The sequence below is a fragment of the Anastrepha obliqua genome, chromosome 6 (genome assembly GCF_027943255.1).
Source record: "Anastrepha obliqua isolate idAnaObli1 chromosome 6, idAnaObli1_1.0, whole genome shotgun sequence".
In the NCBI taxonomy this organism is placed as follows: domain Eukaryota; kingdom Metazoa; phylum Arthropoda; class Insecta; order Diptera; family Tephritidae; genus Anastrepha; species Anastrepha obliqua.
The window spans coordinates 16,224,627-16,232,126 of NC_072897.1; the positions used below are offsets into that span (position 1 = coordinate 16,224,627).

The 7,500-nt window shown below is 43.5% G+C and overlaps 2 pseudogenes; both read left to right on the plus strand.

The window, feature by feature from the left end:
* Positions 1-195: 195 nt before the first annotated feature.
* Positions 196-376, plus strand: LOC129250902 (5.8S ribosomal RNA; annotated as a pseudogene).
* A 445-nt stretch (positions 377-821) lies between these two features.
* LOC129251088 (large subunit ribosomal RNA) lies at positions 822-3,602 on the plus strand (annotated as a pseudogene).
* Positions 3,603-7,500: the final 3,898 nt, after the last annotated feature.

Genomic DNA, 7,500 nt, shown 5'->3' on the forward strand with positions numbered 1-7,500 from the left:
TAAATACCACCACTGTATTATTGTTGAACTAAGACATTCGCAACTTAATAAAAATGTTTAGAGTTAAATATATTTGATATATATTATTGAAAGAAAATCAATTTATATATTATTAATATTATTTAATTTTACTCTTTCAATTAATATATGCAAAAAAAAATTGACATTTGTTATAAATAAAAATAAATAAAAAAATACTCTAAGCGGTGGATCACTTGGCTCATGGGTCGATGAAGAACGCAGCAAACTGTGCGTCATCGTGTGAACTGCAGGACACATGAACATCGACATTTTGAACGCATATCGCAGTCCATGCTGTTATGTACATTAAATTCAATTTTAAAGTACTGCTTGGACTACATATGGTTGAGGGTTGTAAGACTATGCTAAATAAGTTGCTTATTCTTTTATAAAAATAATTGAATTTAAGCAAATGTGTATATTATTGGATTTTAAATAATTCATAATATTAATAGCAAAAAAAATAAAGATATATAATGAATTTTATTTATTATATATTCTTTAAAAAAAAAATCCTCTCAAATAAAATGAAATGATGAAAATATTGAATCTAAGTATTCTTTACAAAAAATTTTCATATTATTTATATATATATATATAAAATAATAATTTATATATGTAATTAAAAGGAGGAATGTCTAGCATAAAAATTAAATTTTTTATTCTAGGATTGCCTCATTTTACATTATTATTATTTTTATATATTTACAATATATAAAAGGAGAAAAGAAAAATAGAGATGAAAAGATGATATAATTTTTTTTATTAAATTGTGAGAAGATAAAAAAAGAATATTAAAACAACCTCAACTCATATGGGATTACCCCCTGAATTTAAGCATATTAATGAGGGGAGGAAAAGAAACTAACAAGGATTTTCTTAGTAGCGGCGAGCGAAAAGAAAATAGTTCAGCACTAAGTCACTTTGTCTATATGTCAAATGTGAGATGCAGTGTATGGAATATCTTAATATCTAGTATGAGAAATTAACGATTTAAGTCCTTCTTAAATGAGGCCATTTACCCATAGAGGGTGCCAGGCCCGTATAACGTTAATGATTACTAGAAAGATATTTCCAAAGAGTCGTGTTGCTTGATAGTGCAGCACTAAGTGGGTGGTAAACTCCATCTAAAACTAAATATAACCATGAGACCGATAGTAAACAAGTACCGTGAGGGAAAGTTGAAAAGAACTCTGAATAGAGAGTTAAATAGTACGTGAAACTGCTTAGAGGTTAAGCCCGATGAACCTGAATATCCATTATGAAAAATTCATCATTAAATAATTAAAAAAATAATGTGCATTTTTTTCATATAAGGACATTGTAATCTATTAACATAATAAAGTATTTATCAAAAGATCATTGGTGATATTAAGTTTATTTAAATTAATTTGCTTTTTAAGCATATTAACATAAAATAAATACTAATGATTTGATAAAGTGTTGATAGATTTTATTATATATAATGCTAAAATTCATTTTTTGAATTTTACAAAAAATTTAATATCTATGATATTAATATTTATTTGTATGCATTTATATGATTAACAATGCGAAAGATTCAGGATACCTTCGGGACCCGTCTTGAAACACGGACCAAGGAGTCTAACATATGTGCAAGTCATTGAGTTATATTAAACTTAATGGCATAATTAACTTAACTTAAATATAATGGGATTAATTTTTAGTCTATTTTTTAATAAATAGTCAATTAATTCAATCCCGGGGCGTTCCATATAGTTATGTATAATGATAATTTATTATTATTTATACCTCTAACTGGAGCGTACCTTGAGCATATATGCTGTGACCCGAAAGATGGTGAACTATACTTGATCAGGTTGAAGTCAGGGGAAACCCTGATGGAAGACCGAAACAGTTCTGACGTGCAAATCGATTGTCAGAATTGAGTATAGGGGCGAAAGACCAATCGAACCATCTAGTAGCTGGTTCCCTCCGAAGTTTCCCTCAGGATAGCTGGTGCATTTAAAAATTATATAAAATAATCTTATCTGGTAAAGCGAATGATTAGAGGCCTTAGGGTCGAAACGATTTTAACCTATTCTCAAACTTTAAATGGGTAAGAACCTCACCTTTCTTGATATGAAGGTTGAGGTTATGATATAATGTGCCCAGTGGGCCACTTTTGGTAAGCAGAACTGGCGCTGTGGGATGAACCAAACGTAATGTTACGGTGCCTAAATTAACAACTCATGCAGATACCATGAAAGGCGTTGGTTGCTTAAAACAGCAGGACGGTGGACATGGAAGTCGTAATCCGCTAAGGAGTGTGTAACAACTCACCTGCCGAAGCAACTAGCCCTTAAAATGGATGGCGCTTAAGTTGTATACCTATACATTACCGCTAAAGTAGATGATTTATAAAACAATTTCGATTGATTTATAAATTTTGAAACTTTAGTGAGTAGGAGGGTACAATAGTGTGCTTAGAAGTGTTTGGCGTAAGCCTGCATGGAGCCGCTATTGGTACAGATCTTGGTGGTAGTAGCAAATAATCGAATGAGACCTTGGAGGACTGAAGTGGAGAAGGGTTTCGTGTGAACAGTGGTTGATCACGAGTTAGTCGGTCCTAAGTTCAAGGCGAAAGCCGAAAATTTTCAAGTTTTTAATAAAAAAAAATATTAATAAAAATATATTTAAAAATAATTAAAATACTTGAATTATTTTGAACGAAAGGGAATACGGTTCCAATTCCGTAACCTGTTGAGTATCCGTTTGTTATTAAAAATGGGCCTTGTGCTCATCCTGGCAACAGGAACGACCATAAAGAAGCCGTCGAGAGATATCGGAAGAGTTTTCTTTTCTGTTTTATAGTCGTACTACCATGGAAGTCTTTCGAAGAGAGATATGGTAGATGGACTAGAAGAGCATGACATTTACTGTTGTGTCGATATTTTCTCCTCGGACCTTGAAAATTTATGGTGGGGTCACGCAAACTTCTCAACAGGCCGTACCAATATCCGCAGCTGGTCTCCAAGGTGAAGAGTCTCTAGTCGATAGAATAATGTAGGTAAGGGAAGTCGGCAAATTAGATCCGTAACTTCGGGATAAGGATTGGCTCTGAAGATTGAGATAGTCGGGCTTGATTGGGAAGCAATACCATGGTTTATGTACTCGTTCTGGGTAAATAGAGAATTACGATTCTTGTTCCCCGGATAGTAGTTACGTAGCCAATTGTGGAACTTTCTTGCTAAAATTTTTAAGGAATTATATCATTCGATATATATTCCTTTTAAATTATAACGATTATCAATTAACAATCAATTCAGAACTGGCACGGACTTGGGGAATCCGACTGTCTAATTAAAACAAAGCATTGTGATGGCCCTAACGGGTGTTGACACAATGTGATTTCTGCCCAGTGCTCTGAATGTCAAAGTGAAGAAATTCAAGTAAGCGCGGGTAAACGGCGGGAGTAACTATGACTCTCTTAAGGTAGCCAAATGCCTCGTCATCTAATTAGTGACGCGCATGAATGGATTAACGAGATTCCTACTGTCCCTATCTACTCACTCATTCGCAGTGTGACTGCTGAGCTGAACGGACGTGCCGTGCGCTGTGTGCTATTTTTGCGATTTCGCTGTGTGCCTGTGTGCTATATCCGCGTGTGATAACCGGTAGTGTTATAGTTGTGCGAGTGACGCTTATATTGTTGTGGCTGTACTATTGCGGTACAGTGTTTACAATTTATTGCGCTAGTGAGTGCCGTTGTCCGAGTGACGCTACTTTGTAGTAGCTGTACAGTGTTTACGAATAATTGAAAGTGCCGTACGGTAGTGTTGTTGGACACTCCAGTGAGTGCCAATATACTCCGTGCTATAGACACAGAGTGCGTGTTTGTGAGTGCTGCTAGATACAGCGTTGGAAATTTTCCATTAAGTTGTTTACAACTTTTGCGGGCGTGCCGCTATTTTTCGGCGTGGTGCTTTTGCGCGTAGCTGTACCATAGCGGTACGTTGTTTACGAGCAATTGCTCAAGTGACTAAGGTTGTGCTAGTGACGCCACTGTTCGCGTGGCTGTACATTGTGTACAAGTGTGTTGTGTTGGTATATTGTGGGACGCTCAAGCGAGTGCCGCTATACCAAGTTGTTTACAACTTTTGTGTGCCGCTAATTTCTGGCGTGGCTTTTGGCGCGTGCCGTTAATCCTTGGCGTCGGTGTAGTGTCGCGCTGTTATTTTTTCGGCGTGGGTTCGTTGAGTGCGTGTACACTAGGTAGTCGTGCCGCTATATTGCCATATTTGGCAACAGTAAAAAGGGCGTCCTCTTTTGTGCGTGGGTACAGTACTGCGCCAAGGTTGAATACCTTGTGCAGGTGCTACGACCAAAGCGTGTTGTGTTTTTTGCCTGCGGTCGAGCTCGGCGTTAGCTCCACCTTGGTCGACCCGTCCTTGTTCGGGGAACAGTGTTCTGTCCGGCAAGGCATTGGTGGTGGCCTTTGCCAAACCTTTGGTTGGCGCTGTGGGCTACGCCCTCGCGCTTTGCTTTGGCTCGCCGATAGGTGCAGCCGCTGTGTGCGTGCCTGTGCGGGATTCACTCCTGCCGTGCAGTAGTTGCCGTCGCCCAAAAGGGACCCAGTTTTTGTTGTTGCTCGGGAGGCCTTTATACGGCGAACTCGGCAACCTTAGTGGTGGAGAGTTGGGCAATGCCCAAATCAGAAGGGTTGAGGAAGAGGGCGAACACCTCTCTTCCAAGCGGGTCGGCGGTGCCATCGTCGGCAATGGACGAGACGACGTCCGGAGAGGAGGAGGTGATCTTGCGGTCTCCTCCCCGTTCTAAGAAGAAGACCGCTGGAGGTGCAGCGGTTCCGGTGGAGAAGGTATCTTCAAAGGTACCTGAAAAGGTGAGTGGAAGCGAGGGTGGTTCCGAAAGCGGAAAGATTGGGAGTGGGCGCAAGGGGCGGAAGACGGGGGAAAAATTAGGTCCCGCAGGGAAGCGTTTGGAGGAAATCCGTGGGGAATTGGGTGCTTCCCTGAAAGGTTTGGGTGCGATCGGTGGGGATGCCGAACGCAAGAAAGTTGCGGTGCAGTTTATGGGGCGCTTCAAGTCCATTGTGACGGCCTTTAGTGGAGCCGTCATAGACATGGACGGCGTCCCGAAAAGTGTTGCAAAAGACCTCCTGGGGTACTCCTTGGAGTTCGAGGAACTCTTTGTGGAAATGGTGGGGGAGATAGCCCATCTTCGTGGGCAACTAGAAGCCACGAAGATTACCAGGGAGGAAGCACCTCGGAGGACGGCTGGAGCTGCGCTGGCTGGTGCAGCGTCGATGCCGGCACCTCAGGCGCCTGCGCCTGTGTTGCCTGCGTTGCCGGTGCCCAAGCCAGTTGAGACCTGGTCGGTCGTAGTAAGGGGTAAAACCCCCACTACTTCCAAGGAGGTGATCAAGAAAGTTGTAAAGGAGGTTGGGCCTTCCATGGGGGTTAGGGTGCACGAGGTGCGCCCGTTGAAGGATGGAGGTGCGATTATTCGCACCCCATCCGTTGCCGAGAGGGATAACTTGGCAAAAAATGCCAAGTTTTCCGAAGTGGGGCTCGATGTGAGCATACGTCGGAAGCTGGGGCCTAGGGTTGTGGTCCAGGGGGTTCACACGGAGATCTCCCCTGAGGATTTCATGGGAGAGTTGTTCCGGTTGAACCTCAAGGAGTTCAGCCCTGGGTGCCGTGAGAAGGATGTGAGGATGATCAGCCGTCCTTGGAAGGTCAGCCCCGATGGGGTGACGAATGTTGTCCTTGAGGGAACGGACATGCTAATGTCCGCCCTCCTGGAAGCAGGTCGTTGCTACATAAAGTGGTTTTCCTTCCGGGTACGGCCAGACCAACTGACGCCCGGCTGCTTCCGATGCATGGGGTTTGATCACAGGGTGGCAGAATGCAGAGCCAAGAAGGATGTCTGCCGTAGGTGCGGGCAAGAAGGACACAGGAGTGCAGGTTGTGGCAATGCCCCGCATTGTCGCAACTGTGCATTTAAGGGCAAGCCAGCCGGACATCTAATGATGTCCACTGTCTGCCCGGTGTACTGTGCCATTGTTGCCCGTGCGAACGCTAGACATTGATGGTTGAGCTATATCAACTGAACTGTCAGGGGTCATATGCCGTGATGTGTGAATTGGGGGCGTGTATGTCGGAGGGGGGCTGCGGCATTGCTTTGCTCCAGGAACCATACTCCACCAATGGGGTGGTGAGAGGCCTTCCTGGGGGCTTCAGGGTCTTTACGGACCTTGGAGTCAAGGCCGCAGTAGCTGTGTGTGAGCCAAGCTACTCTTGTGTAGTAGTTGACTCATCACAGTGGGGAGTATGTGTGTGTGTCGAGGGGGAATTCGGCAGAATGAATGTTGTCAGCTTGTACTGCAAGTCTGACGAGCCTCTAGAGCCCTACTTAAGATACATTGATGCGGTGCTACTACTTGAGAGTAGCATTCCTGCCATCGTGTGTCTTGACGCGAATGCTACCTCCCCGATGTGGTTCAGCAAGGTATCCAGGCATACTGCTGGATATCGGAGCCACACTCGGGGTGAGGTTATGAGCGAGTGGGTTGTGGCGAATAACCTTCTTGTAGCAAACGAACCAAGCGTATGGTATACGTTTGAGGGGCCTAGAGGTGTGAGTGACATTGACGTGACGCTCATGAATGACGCAGCAGCGGGTAGGTTCGAGTGTAAATGGAGTGTTAGGGGGGGTTGGGGAATTAGTGACCATAATTTAATACAAATTATGGTTACTCCCCGTACCCCGCAGCTAGAAGGGGGGAGTCCATTGAGGCGATGGCGTACCTCGTGTACCGACTGGAACCGATATGGACATACTGTTAGGGAAGCGGTATTGGATATACCGCTTAGGGAGTTTGAGGAATTGGGGGTTGACGAGCAAATTGCTCGTCTATATGAATGTGTCTGGGGTGTGAATGACTTATTGTTTAGGAAAGCTAGGGCTGTGAGAATGAAAGGTGTGAAATGGTGGACGAGTGAGTTAAATTCAAAGAGGAGGTCTGTCCGACGCTTGAGGCGTTTGTTTCAACGCGGCAGGCGGACCAATTCGGAGAATCTGTCTCAGCTCAAGTATCAATTTAGCGTAGGGATGAAAGAGTATAAGAAGATGCTTGTGAGAGTGAAGGAGGAAGAGTGGAGGAGATTTGTGGGGGAAAATAGGGACGACCCTTGGGGACAGGTCTATAGGATCTGTCGGGGTCGTCGAAATGAGATGGCTAGCTCTCTTCGCGTAGGTGATACTGTATTATCGACGTGGAGAGAGTGTGCCAATGTTCTGTTAGGCGAGTTTTTTCCCAGGGCTGAGGTTCAGGTTCCTCCTGCACAAGAGGTGCCTGTCCCTCCAATAGAAGCTGAGGAGTTGGATTATGCATTTGGCCTGGTCAGGTCTAAAAGGTCTCCAGGTTTCGATGGTTTGAACGGAGAGATGTGCAAATGCTTGTGGAAGTTCATTCCGGAATATTTGGAGGCCATT